The sequence below is a fragment of the Toxorhynchites rutilus genome, chromosome 2, assembly GCF_029784135.1.
Source record: "Toxorhynchites rutilus septentrionalis strain SRP chromosome 2, ASM2978413v1, whole genome shotgun sequence".
Classification (NCBI taxonomy): Eukaryota; Metazoa; Arthropoda; class Insecta; order Diptera; family Culicidae; genus Toxorhynchites; species Toxorhynchites rutilus.
The window spans coordinates 281,855,149-281,872,669 of NC_073745.1; the positions used below are offsets into that span (position 1 = coordinate 281,855,149).

General features: G+C 38.3%; 1 protein-coding gene across 5 annotated transcripts in view; it reads left to right on the plus strand.

Annotated features, from left to right (window-relative positions):
* Positions 1–17,521, plus strand: part of LOC129765118 (snake venom 5'-nucleotidase) — a 106,428-nt gene that overhangs the window by 70,146 nt on the left and 18,761 nt on the right. Inside the window, exon 1 of one of the 5 annotated variants that reach the window (XM_055765000.1) lies at positions 10,498–11,852. The exons of 3 other annotated variants lie outside the window; for them this stretch is intronic. The gene's annotated coding sequence lies outside the window, so the exon portion shown is untranslated. Of the gene's footprint in view, positions 1–10,497; positions 11,853–17,521 lie in introns of those variants that run through there. One more of the 5 variants, XM_055765001.1, reaches the window with a different exon arrangement.

Here is a 17,521-nt window from a genome sequence, read left to right on the forward strand (position 1 = left end):
TAAAATTTGTCACATTCCAGATCAAAGTTCTGTTTGATAATAATCACAGCATTTATGTCGTGCCTTTTCTGTTTTCCAAACATTGATAATCGTAACGTAAAAAAATCTTTCAACTGGTGCGATACTATCAGCCCAACACAAAATATAATCAGTAAGCTTCACGAATTCCTTGAATTTTGAAATTTGTTTTTCATTGCCGAAATTACACAATGATTTGCAACTGTTACGGATTATATGTCGGATTATTTATCTCATTAATTATAATTCTTGTAATCTATGTGAACAGGAAGTTTTCTATACTAACGCCACTTTGAATCTCTGGCAATTCCGGAATGGGCTTTAATCCAATGTTATGTTTCTTCGAGACTAGTCATCTTTCAATTTACTCCAATGCAGTATCATAGAGATTTTCCACTGTTTTGATGAATTCAGCCTCCTGAAATTTCACCTGAATCAATCAGTCTAACGTCAAAACTACGTCCTTCAATAGGAAATCCAAAAAACATCACGTTTTTATGAAATAGTTTTAACGTTAAAAAATATTTAGCTGCCAACGGAAGTTAATACCAATCAAATAGGAAACGCGAATTGTTTGATATGTTAAACATTACGCATCATTAATCCATAAATTGTTCAAATTAAAAAAAAAAATTGGAAGCATGCCCGTTTCCCCTTACATTTGTTCTGTGCGTTTTTGTGCTTACCCCCGCTCATAACTTATTGAGTATAAATAAACCATTCGCGATTTCTAATATGTTCAAAAACATTCTTCGTAAGGACACTGACTGGACAACATCGTTGCTAGACGAGCTGGACAGCGATGGATCGAGTGCCTTTCTCAAGGCTATGAGGGTGGAGGTGTGATATGAGGAAAAAGTAAAGTTTCCAAGAGGCTAGAGACGAATAAACTGAAAAAGTAGTAAAAAGTCTATAATTCATTACCTTCCCTTCCTCTAATATGTTCAGTCTCGCTCCAACTAGCAAGCAGTGAGTAGTCTCTCCTAGTGCCTAGTTGTGTGTGACAACGGTTTTGCTCGATACAAAGAGCAAAATAACTTCGGAGGATCGAAAAAAAAACATTTTCCAAAACAATCGCTCAGTGATACGACAGAGAGAACATTGTCGCCATTTTAACATTCCATTGGCTGAATAAGACTCAGATGCTGAAACGGTTAAAAATCTGTATACTGTATCCTTTGGAGAGTGTAAGTATAGTACATTAAGTTCCCTTGGATTGGAAGCCACCCATTATCGAACGTCCTGGTTGTTTGCATCCCCACTCCGGTGGAGGCGATCCTATTCATTTAGCTTGTTTTTCAACACACCTCAATGAAGATGAATTTACGCTAATTTTTGCAAAATTTTTCGCCAAACAATCAGAACTAAGCGCAGGATCACTTGTAAAAGAGCGAAAAAAAATAAAACTTCCGAAGCTTTTACTGTAAAAAAACCCGAATTGTGCTTCCTGTGGCAGTCACACGGATCAACCATGTTCGCATTGGGGACCGATTCTGAGCGGGGAATGTTAAAATGTCGACTGAAGTCTCTTTGTTCCGCAATTACGGACCTTGTTTTCTGCTGCTTGTTATTGTAAAAGACGTGGATGAAGAAGTCCCGATATTCAGCCGACCAAACTGTTATGGTGATTGCAAATGAGACAAACAGAGTGGCATGGCATCGGTCCTCCAGCTGATGTGGTAAACAAGCGAAAGAATTCCACAGTCCTTCGTCAACGATGCGGTCTTGTCTTAGACATAAGCCTCTATATTTTTTTTAGAACACATTGCATTGGGTTATAGTCTCCGGGCCAGACAATTCCATCTTCTTTCCATGATGGCGTTTCTCCAGGAATTTCTTGACGTATATATCTTGGTTGATGGTCCTGATAGTGATAAAAATATCGCTTTTCGACCGCAAGTGCAGATAGCCTAACAATCAAGGTAATTTTTGAGGAGCTTGGATAACTCATGGTATTGAAGATATCTGCCACCTTTCTCCTTCCCATCGCCGTGTAAAACTCCTGTCCCAAAGATTGTTTGAAGTCTGATTTCACGTACGTTTCATTGTCCATAACGGCAAAATCGAATATTGTGAGCAACTCCATATTCAACTTCTGGGATGTTCGATTAATCGTCGTATTCTGTCTGTCGTCGTGATTCGGAGTTCTCGCTTTCCTTGTAGGACCCCAGTCCGCCACGTTTCATGGCTCGCTGCACTGTTGTGTGCGAAACTCCTAACTTATGCGCAACGACTTCGATATCTCACTGATCCAGGATTCCTGGTAGTCGATAAACATTCCCCAATCACTTAACCCCATCACAGACCTTCGTTAACATATTGAGCCCCGAATAGTTCTTGCTGTGCTTTCTATTCAGTACGCACCAAAAGCATTTGCACAATATTAATGTCGGTCCCCGCTCCCAAAGATATTTATTGTATAAAAAGAAAATAGTCGGAAATTTGACTAGAAGAAGTATTCACATATCGTAAAACATCCGAAAACAAACCATGTTTTTTTTATTTCCTTAGTTAGTAACTGTCAGTCCCTGTGATTAACATTTCTCTAACGAAAAGCTCAATGTCGGCCCCTAGGGACCAACACTGGGCTCAACGTGTTAAAGTTGATTTCCTACATTTTTCGAGGGGTTTTTCGCGTGGCGTGAGTAAAATTTTTAAGCGTTGCTATTCTAGCGAAATAGATCACATTTTGAAAACTGGAGATCATATGTTTGAATCAAAACAGAGAAATCATTAAAAATTAAATAGTCAAATTTAAGATGACCAAATTGTAGTCGTTCAACACTTCAACTTATCTATCGATACGATAAACATGTAATATGTAAACGAATATCCTGGTCTGTTACAGCTGAAATGCTTATAAGCCAAAATAAACAACAAATGCGATAAAAAATAATATTACAATCTTTTATATCTCAAAACACTCTTACTTTTATATTTTTGGATATACAGGGTTTTTTAACTTTAAATTCCGAAAGTAAATTGAAATAAAACACACTTAGAATTCTAATTTCGATGAAACTTTTATTTCAAATTAAAGTTTGGTTTATGCCATTATGTGTGAAATACAACATCAGTCAAATGTCCACCTAGGGCTTCCTCGCACACCTTGATCCGGAACAGGTAATTTTCGATGACTTTTCGGCACATATGGGGCGGTATCTCGGTTATAACTTCAAGAATGTTGTCTTTCAAATGTTCAAGAGTTTGCGGAGAGTTGGCATAGACACGGTCTTTCGCATAACCCCACAAAAAAAAGTCTAGCGGGTTCAAATCGCATGATCTGTCACATGTCATCCGTATCCATATCTTCAATTTGTAGCAAAAAAAATCGGTTAACATGCGGCCATAGCGCTCACCATTCACAGTTACCGTCTCGCCGTCCTCATTTTCAAAGAAATACGGCCCGATGACTCCACCAGACCATAATGCGCACCAAACAGTGACTTTTGGCGGATGCAATGGCCTCTCAACAATCACGTGTGGATTTTCTGAGCCCCATATACGGAAATTTTGGGTGTTCACATAGCCACCGAGCTCGAAATGTGCCTCATCGCTGAAGAAAATTTTATGCGAAAATTCAGCATTTTGCTACTGTTGTTCGTTCATCCAATCGACGTATGCCCGACGCATTCCATGGTCACCACGCTCTAATTTTTGTACCAGTTGAACTTTATATGGATGTAGGTGCAAGTCCAAATGCAAAATTCGCCACAATGATGTGTTTGACAAGCCCAATTCCTCCACACTGGCAGCAACAGCAGCAATATTTTCGGCCGAACGCACATTACGATGATGCACAGGTCTCACAATATCCGCAACGGATCCAGTTTGTTCGAATTTACGCACTACATTAGCGATTGTGTGCTCTGTAGGCCGTCCATGACGACCAAAATCCGTCCGTAATGCTCGAAAACCGTTTGCCGGTTTTTCATCATTTTTATAGTATAATTTAACAAAATTAACACGTTGTGCGATGCTAAAACGATCCATATTGTAATATGGCAGACATTCAACTAACGATATGACGCCTTGGTTGACAGCTATGTCAAACGGTTGTCAGCGCAGGGATGTATACTTTCGGAAGCCCGAAATGGAAAACCCTGTATTTTCATTAAAAGGAGTTTTTTCGAAAAAGCTTGATTTATAGTGATGGCATGTCGAACTTACCAAAATGGGGTGTTTGAAATATAAATAGTTTAACTAAAAATTGAGTTTTTGAGTGAGATTTTTCAACGGTATAGTTAAAATGGTATTTTTCCTAAACAGTTATTAAAGGGTGTGTCACATCAAATTGCATCACGGAAAAAACGCTGTAGAAATTCGCCCAGTACACCGATCCTTTTGAAAATTTTAGACAGTAAAATAAAAACTATTAAACAACTTTTGGCATTTTCTTTTTATTCATACTTCGAGCCCAAGCCCGAATGCTCGCACCTTCCTCTTTACCCCGTCCATAAGGTTCTGTACAACGTCAGGTTGTAGTTTTTTTTTGAACAGAAATCCATTTTCTCATGAAGTCCGCCTCCGATTTGACAACTTTTGGGTTCTTCCGGAGGGCCTGCTTCATAATCGCCCAATATTTCTCTATTGGGCGAAGCTCCGGCGCGTTGGGCGGGTTCATTTCCTTTGGCACGAAGGTGACCCCGTTGGCTTCGTACCCCTCCAACACGTCCTTTGAATAGTGGCACGAAGCGAGATTCGGCCAGAAGATGGTCGGGCCCTCGTGCTGCTTCAATAGTGGTAGTAAGCGCTTCTGTAGGCACTCCTTAAGGTAAACCTGCCCATTTACCGTGCCGGTCATCACGAAGGGGGCGCTCCGCTTTCCGCAAGAGCAGATCGCTTGCCACACCATGTACTTTTTGGCAAACTTGGATAGTTTCTGCTTGCGAATCTCCTCCGGAACGCTGAATTTGTCCTCTGCGGAGAAGAACAACAGGCCCGGCAGCTGACGAAAGTCCGCTTTGACGTAGGTTTCGTCGTCCATTACCAGGCAATGCGGCTTCGTCAGCATTTCGGTGTACAGCTTCCGGGCTCGCGTCTTCCCCACCATGTTTTGCCTTTCGTCGCGGTTAGGAGCCTTCTGAACCTTGTATGTACGCAGGCCCTCCCGCTGCTTGGTCCGCTGGACGAATAAACTTGACAAATTCAGCTTATTGGCGACATCCCGGACCGAACTTCTTGGATCACGTCTAAACTGCTTAACTACACGCTTGTGATCTTTTTCACTGACGGAGCTTCCATTTTTGCCGTTCTTCACCTTCCGGTCGATGGTTAGGTTCTCGAAGTATCGTTTTAGTACTCTGCTGACCGTGGATTGGACGATTCCCAGCATCTTACCGATGTCCCGATGTGACAACTCCGGATTCTCGAAATGAGTGCACAGGATTAATTCACGACGCTCTTTTTCGTTCGACGACATTTTTCCAAATTTACGACAAATTGACAGTGAAGCATGGCCAACGTGATCTATACACTCTTATCTGATTATAAGCGAAAGCTGAAGATATAATTCCTAAAAATTAAATTTCTGCAGCGTTTTTTCCGTGATGCAATTTGATGTGACACACCCTTTATTCCAACAACTTTGCCTCTCATAATATTTTAATCTGATATATTCGACAAATCATCAGTTCGGACGACTGTTCACATATTCTAGAAGAGTTATTTTGAGAGTTTGTTATTTTGTTTGATTACAGCGATTAATTCACATTCGAAATTACTTTGTTGTTTGGGGGCAAAATGGACCACCACTGGATACCGACTTACAATGTTATGTTTACTAAAGCTGGTAGATGCTTTCCGTCGCAATTATTGCTGGCATTGTTCTTTTCATGCTGCTCTTCAAGGGGTCTCTTTTTGTGGCTTTGACCCTGAAGAAATATGCCCCCCCCAACCAAAATAAGATCATATTATATGAAGCGCTATGCATTTATTACTACGTTTTTTACGCAAGAGAAAATTTCAATTCAACAAACTTCACCTGCGAATGACGGATCTGTATAGTAGTATGTCCGAAAAAGAAAACTATTGAGAACCAGAGCTGAAGGTCCAAAGCCCCATTTCCGCTAACAAAATATACATAAGGAAAGACCGATGTCTGCTCGCTATCTGGAGTGAGACTGTGTATTTGAAATCGCAGCATATTTCTACCCAATGAGTTGCAAACGGATAGATTGGGGTATCGTAATGTATAGCATATCGAACAAATTTTGAAGAATTGCCAATTTGATTGGTGCAGACAAAATCCATTCATAGTAAAAACAGTTACCGTTGATTTTTTTTTACAAAGACGTGACATATTTTCTGATAACCGTAGTAAATACGTTCTAGGAAATACATAGATTAAAAGGGAAATTAATTCGCTGAGTTATCTGGTTCAAATGACCATGTGTAAGTATCGATCTTAAGTTTGGTGTGGATTTTGTAATTTGGGACGTGAAGGTATGATAAAAAGCACGTTTATTTTCTCCAGTATTTAATAACTGGAAAATAATTGTAAATGCCACAAATGACTCCACTAAGCCTGCGTTCTTGCGATCTAGGGCACCTTTAGAAGAGCTGAGAGTAAGAGGGCGATGTCCACGATTTTCATTCCAAAAATCTGTTTGTCTTCAATCGGCACATTAAGCCTTCCATCAGATTTCGTTTAAAAGCGTTTAAAAGTTTTTGAATGGATATCTCGTATAGTAAACTGTTCTAAGTTCAGATACGAATTTCATTGGAGAAAGTCAAAGTAATTCGGAAGAAAGCGAAGAGCGATAGAAATATATTTCCGAGAAATGTTAGAGAAAAAAATCAATGAACAGAAAATAAGCCCGACGTTTCATAGTTGATTTAAGATTTCGATCAAAATAAAACTTGATAAGCTTACTGACGAAAGAACAGTTGGTAAGGATTTGGGAATCTATATATATATATATATATATATATATATATATATATATATATATATATATATATATATATATATATATATATATATATATATATATATATATATATATATATATATATATATATATATATATATATATATATATATATATATATATATATATATATATATATATATGTATATATATATATATATATATATATATATATTATATATATATATATATATATATATATATATATCTGTCTGATTCTTATGGACTCAGAAACTACTGAACCGATCAACATGAAAATTGGTATGTAGGGGTTTTTGGGGCCGGGGAAGTTTTTCGTGACAGTTTGAGACCCCTCCCCCTCTCTAAGGGGGGGGGGCTGCCATACAAATGAAACACAAATTTCTACATTACTCGAGAATTTATCAAGTAAATGAAACGAAATTCGGCATGTGGAGGTTTTACGGTGCAATAAATGTTTTTACGGTGGTTAGACTCTCCACCCCCCCCTCTCTAAAGGGGGCTGCCATACAAATGAAACACAAATTTCTGCATTACGCAAGAATTAATCAAGCCAATGGAAACAAATTTTGCATGTGTAGGTTTTAGGGTGCAATAAATGTTTTTACGGTGGTTAGACACTCCATCCCCCTCTCTAAGGGGGAGCTGCCATACCAATGAAACTCAAATTTCTGCATTACTCGAGAATTAATCAAGTAAATGGAACCAAACTTTGCATGTGGAGGTTTGAGGGAGCAATAAATGATTCTATGGTGGTTAGATACTCCTCCCCCTCCTCAGGTGGGGAGCTGCCATACAAAATTCAACGGGGTCGATTAGAATATCAATCAATGAACAGTTCTGCGATTGGACCCATGAACTTGCTCATAGTACGAAAACGTGAATGTTTGAAGGTATTGATAACAAAACACAAATTTTGAGCGAGACGAAGTTTGCCGGGTCAGCTAGTAAGAAATATGTTCAATGCTCTGGAGTAGTTTTGGTCAATGTATTGCGTGGAACGCGTCGTCTGAAAATTCTTCGAACAATAGCAGAAGAAATTTAACATTGCTTTGACAACAACGCGGATTTTCCAATTACAGCGGAATTTGAATTAACGCGGTGTCTTTTACGCGGTTTTGTTCACGAGGTACGTATCCCCCACGTAAAAAGGAACCTGGGTGTATATTTGCATCAATATTGACTCCAAACAATAAACAATGCGTGAGTCCTGCGGCTGAGTGCGAGCCTAGCTTTATGCTACCTACACTCAATTTATGTTGGTTGGGATCAGAGATGGCAGGTTTGAAAACATGTCTTCATTTTGAAGACATTTGACTTGCTGTGAAGACATTTGATTTCGTGAAGACATTATGAAATATGTGAAGACATTTCAGTATGATAGAGTACGCGAGTTTTTGAGAGATATTATTTTCATGAAATTCAAACTATTGGCCGAAAATATCGTCAAAAGAAGTAGGGCTTCTCGGGGTCATTCTCTCGTTTTTTTCTTTCAAACTTTTCCAAGCAGAAAATCCACAAGTATATAGAATGAATTCAACAACGGAGCGTCTTTTACTTTAACTTCAAGTTTTTACAAGATTTCCAAGCGGTCGGAATACATATTGTCTCAAGAAGGCATTAGTTCATTAGTCTTTGAGAATTCGAATGATTGTGACATTGTATTTTTATCATTTTGGGCCTACTTCACAAACCGAAGGTTTTCCGGCTACATAGAGTTTCAATAATTAGTTTTATGTATATGGTTTGAGTTACAACCAAAACTTCAAAGCTAAAATAAACAATTAAAGTTATCACAGTTCCGTTTCCGTGGAAGAACTGAAGCTATTCTATTCACTCAATCATCACTTTATCGAGACATTTATCATTTTTAAACTCATAAAATTTAGTTTGCGGTTGCGCAATATATTCATTGTCCGCATTTATAGAAATAAACTAACTCAAAAACTCAAACTAAGTTTAACGAAATGCGCTACATGACAGTAGCAATTAGAATAAACATTGAATAAGCTATCAAATTTTGTTCAAAAGTATTATGAATTTTAGTTTCCTCCGATATGATTGTGAAGACATTTGAAGACATTTTTCCGTACCATGTGAAGACATTTGCAAAAGTCACCTGGCATCCCTGGTTGAGATGGGGGTCTTCCTAGCCACTTGGTTACGCGTTCGCTTAATAAGCGATCGATCGTGAGTTCAAACTCAGGGTCCGCAATTGACCATCTTTGTGTTGTTATAGAATAACTACGTCCACGCAACCATCATCAGCTATGGAGATCGATCCACGGTGGAACAAAGATCGATTCATCCATACAACTGCTCTGCTCTGCAAGAAACATCGGGCTGCTGTTCTATAAATAACCCAACAACGATCGAGTTCTACTGTCTCCGCTGTCCGGTCTGCTGAACAATGGAAGAACAGATAGAATACCCTTACGCCTAAATGGCTACTACTGTGTAATTTACCATAATGTAATGGAACAGAAAACTTAACGCCTAAATGGCTACTCTACTACTGTGTAATTTACAATTTAAAGAAACATAATTATATGCACATGTACACGATAACAACCCAGCTCTGTTACAGATAAAATGCTAATGAGCCTGATAAATAAATAAATGGGATAAAAAAAATAAAAATCCCTGGTTGAGATAGAGTTGCAGAGTTCCTGGAGATACTATGGCTGAACAGAGCCACTTTGAGAAATATGAATCAAAAACCGAGAGTGAAAATGAACCTGCCTTCATCTGCATGGACTGATGAACATGACTACTAGAAATTAGTAACTGTAAAATAAATAAAATAAATTCAATGATTCATCTTTATATATAAGAGAAGGATTTTCCCACGTACGTGTAAAATATCATCACGGGAGAACGGCTGATCAGATCTACGCCATCCATATATTTTGCGAGTTCATCTTCACCCAAATTACAATGATAGATTACTTTGGAGAATATTTGAGATGAATAGAAAAATTCGAAAAAATTGACTGCATATCTTTATATATAAAAGAAGGATTTTCCCAAGGAAATTGTAAAATATCATCACGGGAGAACGGCTGATCAGATCTACACCATCCGTATATTTTGCGAGTTTATCTTCACCCAAATTACAATGATAGATTACTTTGGAAAATATTTGAGGTGATTAGAAGAATTCGAAAAAATTGACTATGCATATCTTTATATATAAAATTGATTTTCCCACGTACGTGTAAAATATAATTACGGGAGAGCGGCTGATCAGATCTGCGTCATCCATATATTTTGTGAGTTTATCTTCACCCAAATTAGAACAATAGAAAGAAAATTAAGATGATTAGAAAAAATGACTATGCACTTCTTTATATATAAAAGAAGGATATTTTAAATAAAAAGGGAAAATTCGGAAATAACAGGTACGCATATGTATGTTTCGCAGTGAAAATCATCATTTGAATCAATTTTACAGATCTGAACGATTATGTACAAACTTGAAATATATTCGTTATTTTTAGCTAACCCAAAATATTCTCCAGAAATAAATTATATGGCAGAACAATGTTTGCCGGGTCAGCTAGTTTTCGAACTTTCGAACTACTGAACAGATTTTTCTGATGGACAAATTGAAGCTCATTAGCTAGACATTTTTGAAAAAAATATAAAAAAAATGCGAAAAAATTGAATTTTGTTTTCGTAATTATTCATTGTATTTTATTTGTTTTTCATAGTTTTCATAGTCTCGGAACCAAGGGCGCTCAATTTTGAAAAATCATAAATCAAGAACATAAAATATCGCCTCTCCGATTTTCAGATATGTTATGTAACGAAACCTCAGCTTTCAAGAAAGAAAAAAATAAGAAAATATAGTGCCCTTGGTCCCGAGACCATGTAAACTATAAAAAAAACAAATACAATCAATAATTACAAAATTACTCGCGAATAAGAATCTAATTTGTATGAACATAAACATATCAGTTGAACTGAGTGCAATGAACTTGTATTTTCGAGTGATCGATCAGATGTACATTCCAATTTCTGAAAATGCTATTACAGTGCATTATTAATTTATTAAAACACAATACATGTAGAGACGAAAAAACACTACATCTCATGAAACGACATAACACTGAACAACCGACACATCTGACGCAATCTCGTCGCGCTCCGCGAGCGGTAAGCAGCGAACAGAGATCACCACTCAACGCTCTTACACTCAATTTGCCATCAAATAATGCTCTCCGGTGGCGGCGACCATCAGACGCGCTCGTCGTTTTGATAATGAATTTAATGAAACCGCGCGATATAGCAGCCAAAGCAGCAGCAACAACAACAACAACAACAACAACAACAACAACAACAACAACAACAAAAACCACCCCAACGTCATAACTCTCCACCTGGGAGCGTTGGTAGCGGCAGTCGGCGCGTCATCACCCGAGCGAAACAATTAGGCAGGTCAGGTCTCGGGAGTCGGCGAAACGGCGTTGAAACGAAAGTACAAGTGAGCGTGCTCGTTGAGTCTCGTGCAAGCCTTGTTCACGGAAGGACGTCGGTCGACGTCTATGTGCTCATTAGGAGGATTGCCTACTACTTCTAGGAGAAACCAAACTAGCAGCAGCTGCATATGGACGGATGTTGTAGACTGCCCTTTGTGTAGTGAACGTGCGTGTGAACTTGTGAATATTCACGCTTATTTTGTTACACTTCCCAGTTACCGTGAATTAGAACGTTGGTGTTGTTTTTGTTACATTTATTATGCATATGGCATTTGTGCGACAGTAAAAAGAGATCGAGTGTAGCTATTGTTTGTATTCAGAGCGTGAGTCATTTTGGAGTCTGTTGTGATACGACCTAGAGGGAGGATACCTTTGATGTAAACAGTGTCGTCGGAGCGTGTGTGGAATCATAAAATACGTACTCAGTGGATTAAATACGAAGGTATGAGCGAAGCACAAGATGTGTATTCAAAAAAATTGTGTTAATTAAAATCAGTGTTACAAGGAAATCGTAGCGAATGTGTGCCGATAGTGGACCTTTGAACAAATATGTTTTAAAACATTTTAAACTGGTCTCAGTCGCGACACAAAACTCTCGTACAATGACTAACTATCACTCGTCCTGCTCATTCACACTTTTCAGTCTTAGTAGTTAACTGCCCAACTGCAAACTTTGCTGCCATATTTTCCTTTCGAAATGCATTCGCCAAAACAATTTTCTTGTAGAAGCAGACTATTACTGTGATTTGAACCACATCAACTATTAGGTCTACGAGGAAGTTCCGTCCTTATAAAGATGTTAAGATAAAAGTGAATAAATTTCAGATCTTTAACAAATGATAGTTTTATAATTATTTATGGCTACTTGCTAGCGTGTTGGCAGTTCTTGATTTCCGTTTATGAAGATTTCCATAGTCCTAGAGACGAAATATTAGATCAGTATTGACTGCTATCTCCCTCTTTCTTCAATTGACAACTCAAAACCTTGAAAAACTTTGTAGGCGCAGCAACAGGTGGTCTAACAAAACTTCCCAGTCTAGCTTTGCGAGTTTCTAATAAATTTTTAAAACAGTCTGTACTGCCCATGATGGCATAGGAGACGTAATCGACAACACCATTAGTGTTGGGAAAACGCATTTTTGTTGCTTTTTGGTTTACAAGCATAACCATGCAAATTTCCGATGAAATTATCTGTCCAGTTGAAGGATATTTTCGGCAAAAAGAGGGCCTAGGTGATTTTGCGGATTATAACATATTTTTTTCCATTTGGAAAACGCTTGCGTCTATTTATGCGGACAATCAATCGTTTCAATGAACATTTGTCCGCATAGCTAGACGTAATCACCAGGTTGCTCTGCCTGTAGCGTTAGTATTTACATTTCCGATAATAGTCAAAAACGTCTCCGTCGGTAGTTTCAGTTGTTATCGGATAAAATCAAAAAGGTTTGGAAGAAATTTAGTGAAATGTCTGGATAAGGTGCTTTGGATTTGGTGCGAGTGTTGCGAGTTACTTTTTCCTGAATACTCAGGGATATGATAAGAACATCAGGTTCGTGTTTTTTCAATTAATTGAATTTGCCGATCCGTCGTCGGAAGCGGCGACCTCTCGCAGGCAAACCTGTGCTCCACCGAATGCCCGGTTTGTTTGAAACATAGGATACGATCTTCTAGTAAGGTCCGACCGAGCGTTAGCTTTAACGTTTGCACGGTTAATTATGCATGTCATGCATTTGGATTGCCTGGTTGCAATGAACCAGATATAAGTATGCCGTCCGCCAAGAGGATCGTCTCCTATGTTTCAAACTAACCGGGCAATCGGTGGAACACAGGTTTGCTTGCGAGAGGCCGCCGCTTACGATGCAACTTGCGATTCTTTTGAACGAATTGACGTTAAATATACTTTATTCTAAGTGTTCAACAATATATGATGATATCTTGTTGAAATTCTAACTGTTTGTGTTACAACGAAATATATTCAAGGTGGTCTTATAGAAGTTGGACAGAGTGTAAAATTCTCAATTAGAAACAAGAATATGAAATCCATAATTTAAATCTGAATAGATAAATCAAAATATGGATTTCATAACCTATATTAGGGTGCCAATGAAAATTGTCATCTCGAATTTCAAAAAGTTACCCCATAAAAAATGTTCACCACCTTGAAAAAAACTCTACGCAAAATATAAGCTCAATCGGACTTAAGGGAGAGTGAGTGTGTCAAGCAAATTTAAGACATTTGACATCAAAAAAAAATTTAAAACCCCCGATTACATGTGATTTTTCGGTTTTCAAAAAACTCAAATTTTAACACTATTCTTGGCACCCAAAGCCATACTTTTCGCCTTGTATTCCGAAAAAAAAGTCCCAGAGTGTCGATTTTTGACCAAAAAATCCGAAATGACAGTAGATCGCCACGTTTCATGCAATGCCAGACATTTGTCATAAAAAAAACAAAAACCTCTATTTCCTTTACTTTATTTCCATCCTTGGGTGATTTTTCGATTTTCAAAAAACTCAAATTTTGACCGCTTTGCGCCACTCTCTCTTAAGTCCGATTAAGCTGAAAGTTTGCACGGGGTGTTTTTCGAGGTGGTGAACATTTTGTATAGGGTAACTTTTTGACATTTGAGGGTCGATTTTTTCCCATACATTCATTGGCACCCTACTATATATGTATCTGCAATCTGGATCTGGATCTAGAACCCATGATAATCTGGAATCAATATCTTAAAGAGTCCTGGTAATTGTATTCCTTGCCTGGAACCTGGAACCTGTTTTCGTAATCTTGCTCCGTAATTTGAATCCATATCTTGAGTCTATTTTCCATAACATATATCTGTGACTAAAGTCTGAATCGGGGATGTAAGATCAGGTATCAGTTCCGGAATCCGAGTCTGAAAATGGAAATCTAGATCCCAGAGCCTTGAATAATGGATTTTACTGTGAATATTTGTTTCAATCCATATCATTGATGTTTGACTCAAACATAACTTCATGGTTTGCATGAACGAATCAATCGTACAACAAATGTTACCAAACTTAGGATAAAAATAATCATCCATTGATCACTAACAGCATTGATTGCAATGAAGCATTTGGTCCCTAGGGCGACCACTATTTTAGGTTAAGGTCACAGCAATCAGCTGCATTCGGTTGAGCCCATCCTTCTAGCAGCGAGAAACAGTTGTAACGAACAAAAAAAAAACAGCCGAAAAGAAGTGTTGGAAAAACAATGCACTGTTGTCCCGTTTACATGCAGCGCAGCTTTGTGCATAAATCGTTTGTCGTCTAGCCCTGAACTGAACGGAACAGGTGGTGTTCGTGACTCTCAGCACGACACATATCCGTTCCGATGGCGCTGGATGGTGGATGTGGGAGAAGGTCGGAAACCGGTGCTACTGGATTATGTAAAGAGGATTAATGGTAGATGTAATGCGATGACTATCATAACCATTGAGTTTTTCTGTTTGTTATTTTTTTTTGACGTGGGCTTAAGCCATCTATCGTATTCTTTTATCATTTTTCGGATTACATTTCGGCTTTGTCTTGGTTTTTTATGTAATGTTTCGATCTCACGATAAATAATGAACTCAATCGGTAGGCACCTGAACCTGTGTTGTTAAAAATCCGCATCACACGGTTCGAATATTAATAATTATGACAGTTGAGCAAAGAAGGGTAGTGGTTATATTGATGAAATACGCAAGTAGAGGAGATTTCCAAGAATCGAGATCCGTTAGGTACGTCATTTTTTTTTATAATACTATATTAGGCGTATTATTAAACGGAACTAACTACCACACACAGAAGTATCGTTGCTTCGATAATTTTTTTTCTATATCTACGGTGACATTTTTTGCTGAAGGAGTTCTCAGTGCAGTGTGAGGATATCATACTCTCCCAGCCCTCCATCAACATCATCATCGTACGATGTATCTTTTCCAGTTCACGTATTCTTGCTGTAGCAAACTTTCCAATGTGGCTTGTGTAACAGACCGATATGGCTGCAGCAGATTCCCACTAAAAAGTAAATGTTGACATAAATCATTGGATTCTAATAAATCGTGCAGGGAAATTTGATTCGATATATCCGTTACACATAACTGCACCCGTTGGAATGTAATTTTCTCGACTTGCATGTAGATGCTGTGCAGGAATTGTGTGCAAGAGATGTGACAAAAGCAATGTCATCTTGTTACTGAACATTACCTTTCAGTCTTCACCGGCTTGTACTTGTTTAGCTGTTATTTTGAAAATATTTTTAATTGTACTTCAGGGACAATCAATGCTGTACGTGAAACTAAAGATTAAAGGTCACCACGTGGATACAGAATCTTGGAAGAGTTTACTTTGGAACCTACACTGAACAGATTTGTTGACCGCAAATTTCGTACTCAAATAAACTGCCTCCTTCCCAAGCTAGAAACTGTGATATCACAGCCGGTGTCGTTATCAACTTTTGGTAAATCGAATAATCCAAACTTTTCAATGTGTACAACGAACAATTACGAACTGTTCAGTCTACCAAAGCTAGAGTTCATCATCCTTCAACCTCTAGATGTTGAACATTGCATTGACAGTCATGCGTAACGCTTCTTTTATGCATGAGAAACTTGGAAAAAACGTATTCGTAGACATAATTTATTATGTAAGAGAATTTCCAAGTGGAAGCTAACCAATATCCGTTGAAGAAAATGCCTGAAATTTCAACAACCACTCAATGCAAACCAACGCACGCGTCTTCATTCCGGGTGACAGTTGTGCTGTGTCGAAAGACGTGCCGAATAATAAACAGACCCCTCACAGACTGCTTCACGGTTCAGTTCAAAAATGGACTTTCGAGAGTGCAATAATAATAAAACACCCCCGAATTCGGAAGACGCTATAGTAGCGCTTGTTATGGAATTTTGACCGTATATGGATGTTTATATTACATTCAGCGCCGTGGGAACCCATGGGCAAATATAAACACTTCCCGTGTAAATAAGAGGTGATGCCTTATATCGTCCAAGCGAAGCACGATGTGCTACTCTCTCTCTCTCTACGTTTACGCTATAAAGAACATAACGATCCCAGGTTCGCTTCAGAAAAATTCCACTCCGATTGTGATTAGTCAATCAACGGGCAATACAAGTTCAGAAAAGAACTTTGTGTGTGATTTGCTGCTATCATGGCAACAAACTTTTGCTAGCTCGTAATCATCTCTTATCTGTAGCCGGCGAGTGCATTCAATTTTGTAGAACGCTGATACGACCCACTGTTTCTGGGTGACAAATTTACCATGCTGACATGTTTATACTGGTTTGTTGAACCGAAGATTGCGCGTGGGCCTAGAGCCAATACATAACTGCGAAGCGAACTTTGGAACCGAAATCAACCATAGCGAAACACGAGCCATTGTGGCAACAGCCGGGCATTCTGCCACAAGACAGACGCCTTGAGATAAGGAGCGTCACACTAACCTTGGCACTGACCTCGGTGATTGATGCGGGTACTTCCGTATTCTAGCGGCGCGGTTGAAATTCATGCTTTGTTTTCATTGAATTCGATATCTCAAATGGGGGAGCGATCTTAAATAAGGAAAATATGCATTTACATTTGAACTGTAGATTACAAGAACTTCGACAGAAAAAATGCCTTTTCGTTTGCTGAAGGGTGAAATGAACAAATAAAAGCACCTCTTTCAAAAGCTTTAAAATGTTTGTATGTATGGGAGAAGACATCTCTTTCTCTCAGACTGAACATCAGCTCGGGTTGTACCCAAAAAAAACACTTTTGCATAAATCCATCTTTTTTGAATGAAGCTCGAAGCTTTATTTATAGCGAATTCGTGTTCGTTCAGTTTCAACCCCAGTTCCAACCTAACTGCTGTCAAAACGTTTTTTTATTCACTCAGTTTCAACCTAGTTTCGCACTTGGTTCAACCAGAAAGCTGTTGGGTTCGCACTGAGATGTTTCATCTATTTAACTATACTGAACTGTCAAGTTCCGAGTATTGTTTTGGAAAATAATTTCATATTTCATATAATTCCATATTAAACGGAATTTTATTGAAATTATGTCCTGGTTGATATGCAATAACTATGCTCAACAACTCAAGATTAAATTCAA